Raw genomic sequence first — 19,360 nt, forward strand, 5'->3', positions numbered from 1 at the left:
TGTTACCACTTCAAATTCACAGAAAAGAACCCAATTTGGGGAAATCCATTTTGATTTCTATGAAAGGTTGGAAAAATATTGTTCATCAATGATACATGAGCAATATAATGTTCTGTTCCTCTAGTCTACCCGAGAAATAATGTTAATCCTTTTGATTTATTCACAGCTCCTTACTAATACTGTAATAAATGGTATTGACAATTGAACTCACTTCTGTAAGAAATTCATTGTATTTGCAGCACCCACAGTAAGAAATGCCTTCACGCATTTATTTATCTAAATAAAATGAAAGAATTGAGAACAAAGGCTGTTGAAAAATCAGATAGGCATAGATGATTAGGAAATGTGACTTGTTTATAGTAGGGTAATTTTTGTATACATCTAAGGTAGTATACCTGTTGCGTATACTGTTGGGGGAGTTCTTCAGTTTAAACTCATGAATCTTCAGTTGCTTCCCAACGTAGAGATGGCTGAGCTACTGACCACCATACAGCACTGGCTTTGAAAAGGCTGGCAAGGACCTTAATCAATTTAATCTTATTAAAATACAGAGCAGTTTAAAAATATTATCCCCAGTGACTTACTGATAGCTCAGTTGCTGCTGCAACCTATGCAAAGCTTCAAGTGATGAAACTGTATTAGTTCCTGCCTTGTCTCTCCTGTTCAAAACAGTTGCAGAGGTTACTGCTATCACTGGCTCATCAGTGCTCAAAGGAAATACTTTCAGAAGCAGAACTAGAAATGTCTCTTCTTGCATTACCAGTATGTAATTAGGGGAAAGCTACATTCGTTTCATCTGTACACACAAAGTCACACAAAGTGTTTTCTAGAAATGGACCTAACTAGGGTCAGACAAGAGTAATCAGCTATAATTCACTCAAGAGCATTCAAAAGAATTAGTATCGATTACAGGTTATGAGCTAATTTAGCCATTCTTCTAAAAAAATAAAAAAAGCCACTCTTGTTAGAGCACCTGGCACAACACGGTGCTGCCAGCCTGCCACAAAGCACCATCTATTACACCCCTGTGGTGCGAATGCAGCAAATCCACAGAATCAGCAACAGCTTGGGATGAGGCACCGACCCAGAACCAAATTCTTGCCATTTGAATACCGACCTATGATTATTCTCAGGCAACAGTAGCAAAAAGCAGTCTAAGGTTTGATTACTAAGAACATAATTTTACACAATTGCACGACAATAATTATAACGGTCCTGAACTACCACGGCTATGGCAACTTCCCTCTAAGCTACATGCTTTAGGAAGAGATAAAACATAGACTATATCTGAAAAAAATTAAATCCTCCCCTGCTTCGGGAGCGTGAGAGAGGGAGAGGTCCCTGTGCCACGCAGTAGGGCTGCCTTTCCCTTGATGCAGCAACACAAAGTGTGTGTGTGCCAAGAGTTCAGCTAGCACAATCATCAGGGTAAATTGTCAGCTTTAATGATTTTGAAGGGTCTCTCGGGCAAACTACCTCGTAATAAACAACGTTCTCTCTTGGCTAAACTCACAGTCCCACACAATGGGCCCACCAGGAGACACAGCACAACTGAAACCCATAGCGGAGGCTTGGCTTTTTAAACACATTTCTTTGGTTGTCTTTCATTAAGTGCTAAGCAATTTGTGTTTCTATCCTGCTATTTATGAAAGCTGGTTCAGGAAAGAGGAGGATTCAATGCCTGCTTCAAATAATTTTTCCTAGAAACGGTAATTTTTACCCATAATGAAAATAGAGTATTCCCGGTCCTAGGAGGGCATAGCTTGAGTCAGAATAACGCCTCCAATATCTCCCTGCAAGGTGATGAAAGAACAGGATTTTTTCTGAGAAAAGGAGGGATTCAAGGCATAGTCATAATCTCTCTGCTCCATGAAAAGCTTTTTAGTCTGCAAGGAGAGGAACAGCTTAGCAGAATGCAAGACATGGAGATATATGCTCCCAGCACAAGATGACATTGTCTAGAAAACTTGCAGAAGGAGGTCCTGCTACAAAAAATGTTAACATTTTAGTGGATGGGAGAAAGAAAGCACAAGCCATAGTATTTACAAATGAAGAGTTGCCCAAAACATTTCAGTCTTTCCATTTTATTTTAAAAGGGCTGGGATGCTGAAGAAGGCATATTGCTGTTCTAAGGAATGCTAGCCATTCTGCAGAGATGTAAATCAAAATTAAAAATGGGAGTGATGCAATATTTTCAGCCACCCATGGGATTTCTCCCATCAACTTTCCTCAGAGTTTAATAGTCAGAGAGGGAACAAATGTGGACAGAGCAATTTGGGACCTATTTTATCAGGAAAGGTAAGTGTAAGAAGTATATGGTGGGGAAGCAGATGGTCTGAAATGTGAAAGACATCTCTGTGAAGCTAAGGACCTGTGTGCTGGGATCCACTGATCAGCCTGGAGGATGTGACACTCCCAAATGAGGAGGAATGACAGGAAATCAAGCTGAGTTTCCTGGCCATGCCACTGTCATCTCCACTGTCAGAGCATGATCAGAACCCAGATGTGGGCAGTCACCTTACGATAATGTCGTGAGTAACCAGTGATACACAACAGTAGGTAAAAGCAAAACCATCCCTGTGACTCATGAGATTAAAAAAAAGAGGGCTGAGGGGAAATAGAGATTATTGTGCTTTAGGTGGAAATATGCTTTGTGGAACTTCAGAAAAAGGCATCTTTCTGTGTAAGGACTGCACTCTGCTCATATTCCCATTCTTCAGACACCTTAACCCATCTTCTTTGCTTATTTTCATTTGCATCTCAAGGCCTGTTCAAGTCCCCTGCTGCACCACTCACCATACAGCTAATAGTTTTATCTCCCACTCTACCAAGCCTGCAACCACATCACTTTCTTCTTCTAGAAAGGGAATAATTTTTCAGCCAGCATTATGACTGCTTTACAATCCCTAACAAGATTTAGACCATTCCTTGCTTTACCTCTGTGACGATGTGGCAGGCTCTGCCAAAAGGAAATCTTCAAAGGACTTTGTATAATGTCATAATAAAGTTGCTGCAACCAGCCACATCTGGACTTGGAATCTCCCTTGATGAGCTCTGCTGTGCAAGCAGCCCCCGGTTATTCCTCCCCTCTGCTGCTGCCTGGAGAAGACCTTGCACTCCTGATATTGTTTTTTGCTACAGAAGAGTGCTTGAGAAAATAGTAGGGTGTCCCAGACCTCCCAGCTCCTGATCCCATGCTTTCCACAAAAGTCTGGAATTTCCAGATACGTTGTGAAGCTGCTGCAACATCCTTTTGCAAGATAAGCACACAAACTCCAATCTGAGGCAGATCAAGGAATCACCCTACACAGATGCCTCTTTCCAAATAAGTGCTATCGTCCAAGTCTTTTTAACTGAATCCAGCATCCTCTTGGTGATTACCCAAGGCTTTGTTAGGCATGCAAATGAGACACTCATCTAGGATCTTCTTAGATGAGGACTTCGTGATGCATTGCCTGCCTTACAGTGACAATGAAAGATTTTTTTGCTCATGCTGGAGACTTGCTGAGTGTGCATACAAGAGCAAGCCCTCAGAAACCGAGGTTTTGAGGAGCTGACAGCATTCCCAACTGACAGCACACCAGTTTACCCGTTCAGCCAAACCACTATGAACAGTAATGGGGAGTAGGCAGGCAGCCAATGGAGATTGCTGCCTCCTGTGCTCATCTTCACCTTCCTTTCATCCTGCAACCTCACTTACCCTTCTAATCAAAGCTATCGGCGTCAGCCTGGAATTGGCTGCCTGTTTATACATTATTATTCTGGCCTCCTAAAAGGGGTTTTGGACACTGATACAGCACAGAGTAAGAAAGAAAGTGCAGTCACCATTACAGAATCAGCATCTAACACACCCAGTAGCATCAGAAACACCAGATTATCCCAACACTTGTGCTGAGAACTACTTTTCCAGCTATCTGCTGAGAAATACTGACACTTTGAATCATGTTCCCTGATGGATTATTGCAATCAAGTTATGGGCATGGCACTATAGTGTAGCTTTTATTAGGTGCTGCAATTTTGAATAGTTTAAACATTATCAATGAAGGAAACAGGCAGTTATTAGGTAATAACCTGGATCTACTAAATATTCACTCTCTCCCTGTATTATTAATTCTCCTACACCAACATTTTGTGATTCTAAAATACTTCATTAGGATGAAAGTATTCTGCAGCTGTGGGAATGGGAAAAGCAGGGATCAAGAGCTGGAAGGGGGATAGTAAGGGAGGAGCAAGAGCTCAGAGAAACTCATGGGCAGCTGACAGCTCGAAGGCTGAAACTGCCAGATCCATCCTGGAAGCGAGCTTTTGCAAAACATCTTCCTGGGACAGGGCTTTCACAAGGGCAGATGGCACTGGAGAATTCACTGGCCTGCCAAGGAGATGCAGCTCTGGCCCAAGGTGATGCGAGAGACTGAAATCCTAGTTGCTCTGCATGAGCAGCAAGATCCACATGCCCAGCAATATGCAAAGCAGATCATTTCAGCCCCCCAAGTGGCAGAGCCTGCCCAGCACACTGTGCTGTACCCACACTAATAAGCTTTGCTCGATGCAGCTGAACTCTGCTCATTCCAGAACCAACTTCAGCTCTCTACTGCACAGCATCTACTTGCTCCAAAAAAACCAAGACTTAAATGCAAATATTTACACTTTTTGAGTCCAGGATGGGCTCCCCCATGCTGCGTTTAAGCATTATTTCCACATGCTGTTGTGTTTTGCTAAGCCCTTCTGCTCATTTACAGGAGGATCCCACAGGGTTAAGGAATTAGCCTGGGGCATGAGAAAGTTGAGCTTCATTCCTTGATCTGCCACAGAAACCCCAAGTGCAACTGGGCATATCACCTGCACTTGGGTCTCCTAACTGTAAAATAGGGATAGGAACCCTGTGAGGGTGTTGGCAAGAAGATAAAACGTATTACCATCTGGGAGGTGCTGCGATGCAGTGATAAGAGGGGCCATGCAAGAAACTTAGATAAACAGTTTCAAAACTCTCAGCTTTTTAGTGCTCTCTCTTCTACACTTGATGTACACTGTGATTTCATACAGCCAGCTTCAGTCTCATTTGCTCACAGCTTCCCAAGCATTAGAGGTTTCCAGCCCAAATAATGTCTTCCCTCAAATTGCAAATGGTCGTGATCTTTACAATGGCAGTTTGCACCCTATGTTTTTAAGGCAGTAAGCAGAAATCTCCATCAAGCTTCGAGGCCACCAGACCTAAGGCTTTACGCTTGGAGCAAGAGAACATCTGTGTCATTTCCCAATGCTATCTCATCAACAACAACATTCATCCTCAGAGCACATCACTAAGTGAAGCCTTTTCCAGAAATGCTACATCGCTAATGATTGCAAGCTCTGTTTTGCCCATCAGCACTCCAGCACACTTTTTAGGAGCAGGAGGGAGAATTATAGAATAGTCCTTTCCCAAAAGCCCTAGAAAAAGAAACGCAATCCTGTAAATGCTTTCTAGGATCAGTGGTTTAAGCTGTCATAGACACTGAAGAACTAAGAGATGACATGAAGTCACTGCAGGAAGATGTAAACAACTCACAAAAAACCCCATTGCATTTCAAAAGGTAGAGTACTTCTAAGGCCATGGCATTCTAAACAGAATTATCTGATGCCAGCACTGTTTATTTGGTGTCTGAGGTCTCACATGCAGGGCAGCCACAGGTTATCAGAGAAGAGTTGTCACCCATTTAGAGAGAAGCTTTAAGGTAACAAATTCCTGCCCTATGGAGATACCAACCACATGTGAGAATGGGCCTGATCATGCTCATTTTCCACTAGGGAAAGCAGTTGCCAGCACCACTACCTCCTTCCTCAGGATTAACGACAGTCAAACAGCACAAGGGGCAAATAGGTGAGCCAAGCAGGAGTCCTAACATCAGTATTCAAGTTACCCAATGTGCGTGTATATACAGCTAAACACTTAATAGATTCAGTAACTTCAAAGTGCCACATTACCTGGTTAACTCCCACTTCCACCCTATTAGAGGATGCTTAAGAGAATAAGAAGCTTTCAGTCACATTCAGCAATACATTTTTCATGCACACTGGGATACACTGCACAGAAATCCAGCAGGATGGTGTGAACGATTTTTTTCAGTTTCTGAAATGACTTTGCTGATGGGCCAGTGTCATTCTGTGGGTTCATAGAACATCAGTACCCTCTGGCCCTTTGAGAACCTGCGAATTACAGTTAAATAAGCCCTGGTAGCTTGTTCCTTGACATTAACTGTGGAATTGTGTTGACATATGAAGAGTCAACTCATGTTGCACAGCATTTACCCTGTGCCAGCCAGGAGCCTGCTTGGATAATTCTGTCTCAGTAGTTACAAAAACAGCAGAACTCAGGAGAAAAGGCTCTTGCAAAATTTGGCACCATTCCAGTTCACCAGCTAAATGCTTCCATCTGATATTCAAAACAGGCAGGTGGAAAATTATCCAGAGACACACCATCATGTCCTGCCTGAACAAAAGCAAGAGGGACTAAGATACCACTTTGGACATTAAATCAATTTAAATCTAAGTGTTTTCCCATTGATCCTCCAGTTTTTCTGGAAGATGCACAGGCTATTTTGCTGTGGAAGAGATCTGTGTGTTTGAGGGTTTGGAGGGGGGGTGTTAATTTCTGTTTTCCTCCTCACTCGGTAGGATTCAAAGGGAGTCCAGCTTGTTTTGCCATGCCAGCCTGTCATTTTATTCCACCAGGCCTCCAATGCAAATAAAATCACCCAGGGGGTTTGTACAGTCTGCTTACAACAGTGTTATAACTAACTACCCACAAAAGCCATGACAATGCTAAGCAGAGCATGCTCAGAACTGCATCTCACCTGACATGCAAAAAATTAACACACATTACAAACACTGATCCCCAAGGTCAACTCTTCTCACGATGAGATGGGTTTTGCTCTCACATAGCAGAAGGCACATCAGATGTAGTTCTTAGATGCTACGATCTCTACACTCAATACACTACCAGCCTCACAGGTTGCAGAGTCAGCAATCATGTCAGTGCTTCAGACATTGCAATGTCCATTAGAAAGATGTATTAGGCTATATTATAAACAAACAGGCTTTGGTAGAAGGAGCCATATTTCAATTACTTAAGCCCTAATGCCAAACTTAGTCTGTTTCAGAAGCAAGATAATATGTCACTCACATAGTAGGTTATCCTTGCTTTTCAGTAGCCATAGATAAGTATCATTATGTCACTGTGAAAAAATGCACTCAATTATCCTACATCGTTATTACTTAATCTGCGTTTCAAAAAAAGCTTTAGACTGAAAAGATGTTAGATAAAGGCTAAGTATTGCAGATAAAGGCATTGCTTCACTGAATATATGCTGTAAAAGCATGAGCTGTGGTTGTACACATTTAAATGAACCAGGCTTCTCTGGCCCATTCCCACATTGATTGGAGAGCTATAAGCAAAATTCAGAGATTCACAGGTAGACTGGGGAAGGAGCCTGCTTCATGTAGGAAAGAGGACTTGCAAAAAATTCTGAAATGCTTGGCAGTGAATTTCTTCCCCAATGCACAGAGGCTGGGTCCCCACTAAGGTCTGTCCAGGCACCACACATAGGACCAAGCTGTGTTAAGGCACAACTGGAGGTGATGGTCCAGCCTGAGGCTTTCTCAAATGGGAAAAGTATTCAGAAGAGCATGGCCACCAGATTCTCATTCTCTACACAGTCACTAGCGAGAGGTAGCAGGACTCTTACTTTGGATACCCATGTTTAGATTGCAGCTGCAGCCCCATGTCAGTGCTGTCAGTGCTTAATGGTCTCAGAAAATGGGTCCGGCGCTCTGAATTGATGACAAATAGATTGAAACCAGATGTTGTGAAAAATGCCTTTCCAAGTTCATTGGCACATGAATGATCTTAGCATGTCCCCAGATAATCTGACTTCTGTGCCCCAGTCTGCTGCAATAAACTAATTGGGAGGATAATATTTTGTCTCTGCATTGTTAACTCCTTGGGGAAAGGAGCTTTTTAATTGTATACGCAGCCCATGACCTGGTAGGCTCTAAATCTCACCAGATGATGCGTAAAGCTATAGCAGGACCTCAGCCTGAGCTCATGTTACTGTCTGAATTAGCAAAATTTCAGACTATTAAATCGTTTGTATTCTTCAGACGTTGCTGGGAGTTTGGTTCCCCCACTGACCTAAGTTCTTTTTTGGCATAGTCAAAAGAAGACAAACAATACACCATGGGTACAAAAGTACAGAAGTAAAAGCAGGATCAAGCTGTTGTTTGGCTCAGCCAGCAGATGAACTATGACAATACTGGCTTTGTTGGAGAGCAGAGGTGGCCAGAGTCTGCATGCTCAGGCTTCATCACTTTGCAGACATCATCATAACAGATATATTTATACTGGCTCCACTTAATTAACAGACCCTGCCAGACCCAACCTTGCACTCTTCAGCCTGCACATACAGAGAAAGACCCCAATTTGGTCGGCTGGTACTCCCCAAGGCAGATAAAAATGACCTTGAAAGCCAAGCTTGATTCACGGTCTGCCATCAGATGGTCCCTGGGAGGATAATTGATTGATCCTGTTTACCTTCAGCACTGCAAAGCATTTAACATCAGGTTAGAAGTGCAGCTTTGTAGTTGTTATACTTATGGGCTTCAAGACAGAGCTCTTTGTTTTGGAGCATGATAAGACTTTTCGGACCACTGGCTCCCCAGGCAAGGCTCAGAAAGTCTATCAGAGCACAAGCAAAGTCACAGCACTAAACATGCTCTGCAGAGTATTACCAAGAAATCCTGTCCCTGTTATATTTCCCTGTCAAAATTACAAAAAGCCTAGCGAATCCTACAGCATTTAGTTCACATCTGCCCCAAAAAGTGGAGGAAGAAACTTGCAGCTAAGCTATGGAAGAAAAAAGGTTGAGAGCAGACTCTCTGGGTGACTAATGCAACCAAGATAAACATCTAGATGCTCGCTAAAACAAACAGTATCACAGGCAGATTAAAGGCTCATTCTTAGATTTTGCAAGCAGCCACTGACTCCTACCCAGCCATCTGCCCAGAAAGGGCCTCTGACTTGTCAACCAATCCATTTCCCGCCAGTGCCATAGGCTGGGTGATATGATCTCTGCTGTGTTTTGTTATGAGAGCTTTGATGTACGAGTCTCTGCCACAATGGCAGCCCTCTTTAGGGAACAAAGCTGTGGTCTAGCCAGGCTCTTCACCAGTTGTCCAGGTATTAGGTTCTTTTTCCCAGCTTCGTTTCAACCCTATCACTAACCTTTTCTTGTGACCTTTTGCAGGGAACCTTCTGCTTCTGGCCATCTGCATCCTCTTCTCCTTTTCTTTTAAAGCATTCACCTGAGTGTTTACAGCAAGCAATTACACACACACACTGGTTTACATCAGTCACAAAAGCTGTAAGCCTCCAATTAACCACCTCATGTCTTTTAATGATACAATGCTAATCAAGGAAGAGAATTAGAGGAAACATCCTCAGAAGTGGTTTGCAGCAGGACAGAGCAGTCTTTATTATTGTTTATATTAGGGTAGCACCTAGGAAACTCAGCTAGAGGCTGTGAAAACAAACAGAGAACTTGGGGAATTCATTTAGTACAGAGAATTTATAGTCTATAGGACAAGACAGAGTAGGTAGATGAGGTATAGTGTAATGAGGAGAACACAATGATTTTCTAAGGATCAAAATAACCTGCCAGCATCCTTCAGTCATCACTGCCACATTTCTGTGCATTCCTTCCTTGACACTACTTCGATAGTGAATACTGGCAGAGCGCTAAATAGCAAAAAGGAGTGCTTCTTTGAGTCCCAGAAGACCCATGCAGCAAAGCGTAGGGGAAAATGTTGTCTCTGTCTTCAAAAGAGAGCTGAAGATATTGCACCTACTCAGAAGGTTTCAGGCAAAACAGCATTTCAGAGGAATTCACCAATTCAGCAAAATCTCGACGAGGCGAGTCAATTTTGCCCAGGTTCCCATGAAATTTGCACAGGGCTCCAAACATCAGAAACCTGCTGAATTTCCTGCCTGGTTACCCATCTAGTTCCTCCACTGTTGAGGTTTCCAGGGCCCTGGGGTAGCCTGCTGCCAAAAAGGTTGCTTTGCAAGAGGGGACTTCACTGCTCCCACACTTCTTGTTTTGGGGTGTCCCAGACCATCTCAGGGAGGAGACACAAGAGCATCTACAGATGAAGAACCCATGAAACTGAGCTGAGCTCAGCGCTCCAGAGATCAGCTCTTGAAACAACTCACAGCACAATTTCCTGGTGCACTATTTCCTTCTGCAGAATTTCTACCTGGTTGCATTTTGTTCCACTTCAGAGGGAATTCACTCTAATTTCATCAAAACTAATCTTCTTCCCAAAACAGAATCATCTTTTGAAAACCATTCCTAACAGACACCCTCACAGGGGCAGCTGTAACCATTTCCCTCTCAACAGCAGCCTCTGCACCTCAGTCCTGTTTCAGTTGCTCGAGTCAGAGGTGTATATCCTGTACAGCCCATCAGAAACATTGCAGGTATATACAAATCACTCAAATCTAAATTGCCTGATCTGGAAGGCAGATGATACAAACTATCTTACAGTCCGACGAGCCCCCCAAGGCAGGAGAATGAGGCAAAATCTCTGTAGTTTATCCATCAGATTCTAATGGAAATACTTGGTCTGCCTGAGGACTATCCATATGACATTGCGAGTGACTGCAGCATCATGGGCTGACCCCAAGGCTCAGACCAGTTCATCAGACTCAGAGAGAAAGGAAATGGGGGAAAAGGAAGAGTTTCACTTGGAAAATCACTACCTAAATGAAATTTGCTAGAAAATAAGGGGGAAGGAGGACAGATTTTTGAAAGATTGAGATGAAACAATACCAAGGATACTTAAAGTATAAAAGAGGTTTCTTGTTCTGCTTCACGTGACACTGGACATTTCTCACTGCTTGTGGACCAAGAGATAGCAGTACCAGCTGCCATGCACAGATAGCTTTGCTTATCCTGTTCAGTCACCAGTAGGCTCCACTGGGAGCCTAATTTTATCTATGCTATGAGAAACACATTTCCAAAAGTCTGTGTTTTTCCCAAAGACATACCCGCAACATGTCAAGCAAGCACCAAGCCTCCTCCTTGGGATGCAGCCGAGTGTCCTGGGAAAGTAGAGAGGTCCTGAGCACCCTGTGGGGAAGTTCTCCAGGGAAACATCTGTGGAAGACACTGACACCAGCTATAGGGCTATAATGGGGCTTGAGCAACAAGCCATCTGTCAAGACCTGCTTATTAGAACGTTTACTCACAAAATTGACCTTTTTATCAGTGTACCATAAGTGGTTTCTGAAAGCAGCCCTGACCACCAAGAAAATGATCTAAGAATCAATCAACAGGAACAAGAGTGGATCAAGCACTCAGAGGAACCAGTTTCTAGCATAAGGACCAGCTGCATTTTGCCCAGTTTCACAGCTCCCATTTGTCCATTTGCTACCCTCCTAATTGCAGATCAGTAAATTATTCGGGTTTTTAGATTAATATCAATGAGGATCCTTTGGCAGGACAAAGGGCCTTTTGTTTCTTTGCCCAATGCAAAAGCATTGACTCTCTGCTATACAGTAGTGATGGTGATTTATTATTTTAACTTCTTTTGCTGTGTTTTCTGTCCATCGCTATCATGATGATTGCATTAAGAAGTTAATAAAGGGAGGAAGCACAACAGAAAGAAAACCCAGCTCTCCACTCATCTTTTTTTTGAATATGAAATTAATTGCTTATTTCATATTTCCACATATGTGGAAACTTTGTGGATCCACAAAGTTTACTTAGAATGAAGACGTAAGTGCTATGCTCTGAAGTCATGAGGAACATCACCACAGCTGGATAACTTCAGATGAGAGTCAACAGGAAAGAGGATTAAAGTTAAACAATCCTGCTTTAGTGGCAAAGAAGAGGGAAGGGAGGAAGACTCAGTGCCCACATTACCATGTACATGAGCCCAAGTGACATGCCCAGGGTGACAGTGGGCATCTGCAACAGGCCCAGGGGAAGACACATGCTCTGAATCAAAAGTTAATGGCTCAGCAATAAAAGCCTCTCTCAGGGCTAAGACCATCCTTCAAGGGCAGCAAGTCTTACTGTTGATCAACAAAGGAAAAAGAAAGCAGCAAGGACCACAACAGAGATTGCTATCTCCATGGCAAGGAAGGGGAGGGAAAAGAAGGAGAGCTTGTCATTTAACCGTAATAGTAACCATTTCTTGAGTGTGCTTCTTCCTCTCCCTGCAGAGTATCTTCACCCTAGGCACTGTTGGGCTTCAGGTGGGATGAGTCAGATCCAAACCTCTCAGTCACAATATCCTTGTGAGAAAAATATCTTGGGATAGCTGTGAATTGCTCAGATACAGAATTGCTTCAGGGTGTTCTCCATAGTGTTGAAGACAGCAGTGTGCTGACTAGATGTGTTGTTCACAAAAGCCACTTAGAAGACACCTGTAAAAAATGGATATGTTGCAGATGAGAAGGGGATAGTTTCTTTTCCTTCCAAGCAACTGAACACCAAGGAAAACACTATCATGAGTTGTTTGACAGGAGAAACAAGCCAGAACTTCAGTTTCATTCAGCGCTTGTGCTTTAATGCCAAGCCACAATTTATTTCATTAAGAAAAAAGCAGTAAAGAAAACACTTACCAGGATGAACGTGCTGTCTGCTGTGTCCTGGAGGCATGAAGGTGGCTTAAGCAATAGCAGAGATTGGGATATCCAGGTCAATAGCCAACACTGCCCTTGACCTCATTGGCCACCAGGTGAGATGGCTGCTTGCATGATGCAGTCAGGCGTGCTCCTGTGGTTGGGTGCTACGGCCTTTACAAGCTGCTCCAACAGGATTTACAAACTGCTCTCTTATCAAACCTGATGGATTTCCTCTCCCACTCCTTTCCCAGTCCTTGCCTTACACTGGGAGATACAGAGCATGATGCAGCACTGAGGACTGACCTTATGCCTAGAAAGAAAAGGCCATCACCATGATTTTGCCTTCCAAGGCTCTGGATTTTTAGCAAACTCCTACTCTTTCCTGAATTCACCTTCCCAAGAGAAGAGCAACTTCAGGAAATTGTGTCAGTCAAGAGTCCAGGAAAGAAAACTGTAATGTGATATAGGTCTAACCCACAGAAACGTTGGGAACGTCTCCTTTTACAGTGCGCCCTTCCAAAAGGAAACCAACCCACTAGAAATAATGTATCTGGGAAGAGAAGACAAACTTTTAACCCTTCCATTGACTCTACTGTTCACTCAGTCAGACTGCAGCTTTCCTTGAAGCCAGGCAGTCACCCTCTCTATGCTTCCTAGCTCTGTTCTCCAGCTCTGGGTAGCCCAGAGATCCCACTGTTTTGCTAATCCTACTGTCTGAAACTAGGAATCAAACAAGATTAGCCAAGCACATGAATGGTTGGTGCTCCAGGCCCTATAGGTTTGGTGTCTGTGCCTGGCCCTCCCTGCTTGCATTATTCTCCCAGCTCTACCTGGACATCCAAGGGAAGGCAGCGAATGTAGAAAGGGTCATTCTGTCTCTTCCTGAGTGTCCTCACACAGACATAAGATATTGCTTCTCCCAAATTCAGATTGAAGTTTCACCATTCAGGGTCTGGCTCTTAAGGGAGAGCAGGGAGTCCTTCCAACATTAGCCAAGTTACTGGGACAGCTTGTACAAACAGACATAGGACGCTTGCAAAGGCAAGCTTAGAAACCTTGATCCATCAGCATTCCTAGCATGTGTTTAATTTACCCCAACCACAAAGTACCCAAAGCATGCGCTGAAATGCTTCACTGAGTAAAAACGGGCTTAATGACATGCTTAAACACTTACTGCATGAGTACTTCAGAGATTAAGATTGATTAGGTCCTTCTCCTCCCTATACCTCATGCTTCCCTTCCTCCTCCTTATGAAAATCTCATGTCTGAAAACACATGGCTCACGTAGTGCAAGGAGACACAGGGAACATTTTTTTCAACAGGTTGCAAGTTTTCCAGCTTCCTGTCCTTGACCACAGAAGACTTGAAGCTTTCCTGTGAGAAAACACTTAATTTACAAAGCCATTACATTATGGGGTCAGAGTCCAAATCATATAGATTTTCCTTCAGTATTATCATGAAAATCTTAGTTGCCAGGACTTTCAAGTCCAACTCCTTTAAAAAAAAACAAAACAAAACAAAACAGAAGCCAGATTTTCAGAACTTGGCTCTATGAAATCAAGTTATAATGTTAATAAAAGTTAATATACTTTATTGATCTTAAAGGAATACAGCATAGAAACGAAGGGCATTAATTGAGAGGCTCTGTTTACATTACAAGTCATTCAGCACAAAAGTAGATCCACACTGAGCTCCCCATAAGTACAATATATGTAGTTCAGTGTTTACTTCAGTCTAGATTTAGTCTGGTCCCCAATATCATTTGGACCAAACTTGTCCACATTTTTGCCTGGAATCTATTCTAGGGAGCCATCACTGGTTCAGACACCCACGTCCCTGTCCACATAGAAGCATATTTGCTGTGCCCCCGGAGCTGACCATCTAGGTTAGCGTTCCAAAGGCGTCTAGGTAGCATGCACCAAAACTGCTCTACTGTCCAAACCAACACACAGTAAGTGGAGACAACCAGGGGATTCACTTCCAGACTGTTGCTGGAAGTTGCTTCTGTTGCTCCAAATAAAAGCATGAATATGGACACAGTCAGAGGGAGAGAAAAACTTTCCAAAGACAGCAAAGTCCCCAGGCAGGAAGGAGTAGATGCCTAGCACTCTGCCTCTAGGATGGTTCATTTGGTTTGCAGGTCATCAACTTTTCCTACAGTTTAGAAGCAACTATAGGATGTAAAATTGCTGCTCAACAGTGACTCCCACAGTAGGCTAATGTATGGACTATGTGCATAACAGCATTTGCATTACAGGGGGATGATGTTCACCATAACAGAGGACTTTGGCACAGACTGCCCATGTGAAAGGGTAGATGAAATTATTTTGCCATAGGACAAGAAGCACATGTCCATAGTTTTAATAAATGCATGCCAGCATCAGCCAAGCATGCAAGTGAACTTCTTTGCAAAGCAATGTAAAATTCATCTTCAGCAGCAGTTGGGAGGACAAAAGACTAATGAAGACTGAGGAAATTCAATTGCATAGACAACTCCCATCAGCTACACCAAGATCATAGGAATACAGGAAATGGTCTGCTGGGTCAGCACGATGGTTCATCTCCTCCAGCTAATAGTGCTTCAACAGTGGCAGGAAAAGACAATCTTTAGGGGAAGCATGCAAGCCTGGCCACTACTTGCAGTCCATTCACCTCACACTCCTCCTAACAGACACAATCTGGTGGAGCACACATCTTTCCCTATCTTCTCTAACCCCTTTGAACTTGCTGATGTATCTGCCTTGATATTTCCTGAGGCAGCAAATTCCTTGCCATGTAAAAAAGCACTTTCTATTATCCCTTTTAAATGGTTCTCCCACTTGTTTCCATATGTCTCCCCTCATTCCAGCATTGCGAGATTTTTTTAAACCCCAAAGCAATTGTTTCCCACCACAGCGCTCCATCTATAATGTTTAGTCAGAGAAAGAAACATAATGCCATGGAAGGAGCCTCAACACAATTCCTTGGAGGTTCAGAGAAATTCAGGAGAAATGCAAGTTTGGAAGGTAGACCTGGGGTTTATAAATTGTTTCCATTGGTTTGCAGCCTCTGTATCCTCTCTGCACTGTGCACAGGACATTGCAAAAAGTTGAGTGGTTCATTTGTTTGTATTAGCAGCTCAGTTGTATGCATTATTGCTAGCTCCTCGAAAGGTACATACTAGATGCTGGTTAGTTATTAAAAATGTCTTTAGCTGTTTCTGCTTCCTGAAAATGTTCATGTGAGAAAAATCACATGCTGAGGGAGAGCCACGCAGTATGGTGGGTGACTCATCTGCTGGAGTGGCAATCACAGCTAATAAAAGCCTTTGCTGCCCTTTGTGGCATAAAAGGATGCAGGTCCCTCAGGGATGGTTTTCTTGGCTGACACCTGAGGAGCACCTGACCCTTCTGAGCCAACAAACAGATTTGGGATTAGTGAAGGCACAGGACTCTGTTGTGCAGAATCTGTTGTCAGTCCTTATCCAGAATGAACCCCAAGCCAGAAGAAAACCAGAAAACTTGTAATGGATGAACAGATTCCTTCTGAAGCCCCCGGAGAGGGAAAACTGCAAAGAGTTGGGACCTGCAGGCTTTCTGCAAGCAGGGGTTGTGCTATAGAAGGCCAAAAACAGACCTGGGGGGCTTATCACTTGTCCCAGTAAGGCTCTTGCGGGACTTGGCCAGATGGTTAAAGCACCTCACCAACTGGCAGTGCTGACAGTGGCCTTGGTCATTTAAAGTACTGGAAGAAATAAGGCAGAGTCCTTCAGACGACTCTGCTTAGCCCAGTCCAACTTACTGAGCTAGGCATTAGACCGAAACACCTTCTATTTCAGCCTCTCCTGGAAATATGTATGAATCAGGATCAGACCACTCCATTTATGGGGCTCTCCATTGCCACCTTCCTTCAGACCCAGCTGTCCAAACCCTTGCACCACATTGAATTTCTCACAACAAACAGGAGCCACATTCATTTGGGATGTCTAGGCGCAATGGCAGAGCTTCTCTTTGACCCCAGACACACCAGACACAGCTTACTCCGTAATCTGCTGACCCACAGCTGGTGGCTCTGGTTAGGGAGCAGAAAACAGACCCAAAAAGCCTGCTGGAAGGCAGACAGTCCACACATTATCTTCCCTTTCAGATGACAGCACCTCATCCTGTGCGCAATGCTGATTCCTGCACTGGGAGAGATGGCACTTTAGAGATGTGCAGCAACGCTATTTAACCTGAATCACAAGGAATCTGGATAAAGGGGTCTGCTCTTGTTCTTCACGTTAAGCATATGTTTCTGTACTTCCCTGCACTCAGTTACGTATGGAGCACAGGGGTAGTTCACCCAAAACCTCCCCACCACAACCTGCCCCCACCTTGAAATAGGCCCCAGTGCACTGAAGACTATTGTTCCCACTTCCAATGACTACCATAAACACTGGGAATAATTAAAACGCGAACATTATGAAAAATACAGTGGCAAGGACTCAAGGCTGTGGAGCTGGAAAGCCAGATAGCTTAAAGAAGTGCCAGATATTTAACCGGTCTCCAAGATTAGCAGATGTTTGTCAACCAAACGTTGCAAAAACGTACTAACCTAGATGTGTTTTTCTAAATCAGAACCAGAGAAGAGAATGTGTGCTGTGTATTCGGACCATAACAAGTACTTTTCCAGCACTGTAAGATCTTTTATTTAAAAAAAAACAATGGGGGGGGGGGTGTTAAAAGAAAAACTAGGCCTGTTTAAATAATTCTGGATGCTTACCTAAATCATCTAAGAAAAGGAAAATTCCTTCCCCCAACTGAAAAGACTCAGATTCAATTAAGACGCAGATAGCATCAGCCCATTTCCCCATCTGCTTACTAAGCTTTTCAGCAAAAGTACTGCAGAATACAGTGGTTGCAGCAGATACAACCTTAGTGATATTTAGGTGGTTATTTTCTTTTTTTTTTTTTTTACTCAATTATCTCAAAAGAAACTATCCAGCAGCTCACTTAAAAACCAGCTTCCCTTACATGGCATGTGGCAATGCTATAGCACTACAATTAAAAACGCATCAGCCCAAAGCCACTGGTTGGTTTGTTTTATCACCAGCAGCTCCTTTACAGAGAGAGAGACAGAGTGTACATCTGAAGATCTTCTCTGCTACACCTGTGAGATTTACAGGGATTTGCATGTGTTTTTCTTGCTCAAAGAGAGATTATGTGGCATGATTAAGAGATATTCTAGGAAAGAAACTACTAGCTTTGACAAGCTTCTTGACATTCCCTTTATTTGATATAACACCCATCAGTTATTAACAGGAATGTATGAAGCTGCTGCTTAGCCTCAGTAATGCCATGCTTAATAGCAAACATTTATTCTCTCCCCTCTCTGCAGTAGCAGTCATTGTCCGATAATTTCTGGATGAATTAATATATATCAATATATAAAATATTTATACATATATGTATAGAATCTGCCCTTCCATGTTTAAAGCAGTGGGAGAGTTGAGACCATGTAAGGCAAGTTACAGCTTTTCCTGTATCACGGGAGGAGGACCTTCTGGGTCACTGAATCCAGAACCTTGTGACCATACTGTGAGACCCTTTATAGAAACCAACATTCATCTATTAAAAAAAGGAAAGAATGACAGAGACATTTTATGGGTAGAGATTCACTATACTGCAGTTTAAAAAATAGTATCTGCCACTTAGAAAGTGTTAACCACTGTCTCAGAGGCTGCTCCCAGAAACATTTAATTCTGAGTGGATCTCTCCTTCCCACATTTGCAATGCAAGGAAACCTGTGAAAGAACTGCTCTGCCTTTCAGGTGGGTGGCACGCAGGAAGGACACAGAGGAACCACAAAGGAAGGTGTCTGCTCAGCAGATCTTGCTATGGAATGGACAGACTGCACACATAATCCCTGAAATCCGTCCCAGTCACAACATCCACACAAGTTGTACGTCCACCGCTTCACTTATGCCAGAGCAGAAGACGAACCTGCACAAACTAGCCCATCTTCTGGGCCTACTCCATCGGACATGCATGCACTACAAACCTCCAGCCTTCCCATCAGGCAGCTTCAAAGCTGCTGCCTCAAAGGGAAGCAGTGCTGCCTATGGCTAGCTCCTTTCTCCTTTGCTGGTAGAGACTCACCTCCAGTCCTATGGGAAGAAAGAGACTGAGACAGAGACCAGTGGTGGGTGGCAAGATTACCACTTCTTTCCATAATCTCGTGAGGGTTGTGATAAAGTCAGTTACCATACCTAAAGAGGGCATGAGGGACAGAAAGCCTATGCTCTCCTCCACCCAGCCCAGCTCCCAGAACACACAGCTCTTGGGGAATTCATTTACTGGACATTCCAGAGGGACACCTATTGTGTTACACAGATCTATTTGGTTACAGAAACCTACCATCTGCCCCCGCGTTGTACCAACGAAAGTCTGCAAGCACCCTGACAGGGAAGAGGATTAATATTACATTTCCATCTGCTCCGCAACATGAGCTGCCCATAAGCAACAACCTGAAGATGCCTCTGAGTTCCTAAATCCCGCCTTGCTTTTAAAAAAAAATGGAAGTTATGTGAAGAACAAGAGGAGCCATGACAGTCCAGTTCCCTCAAAGCACAAGTCACATTTACAGCAACATTTTAAGCTTGCTCCATTTTCTGCATGGCTAAATGCAGGCAACATTAATAGAAGTCTTTTTGACATGACCTAAGTGGTGACAATGCCA

This window comes from Numenius arquata, chromosome 6 (assembly GCF_964106895.1).
Source record: "Numenius arquata chromosome 6, bNumArq3.hap1.1, whole genome shotgun sequence".
Taxonomy (NCBI): domain Eukaryota; kingdom Metazoa; phylum Chordata; class Aves; order Charadriiformes; family Scolopacidae; genus Numenius; species Numenius arquata.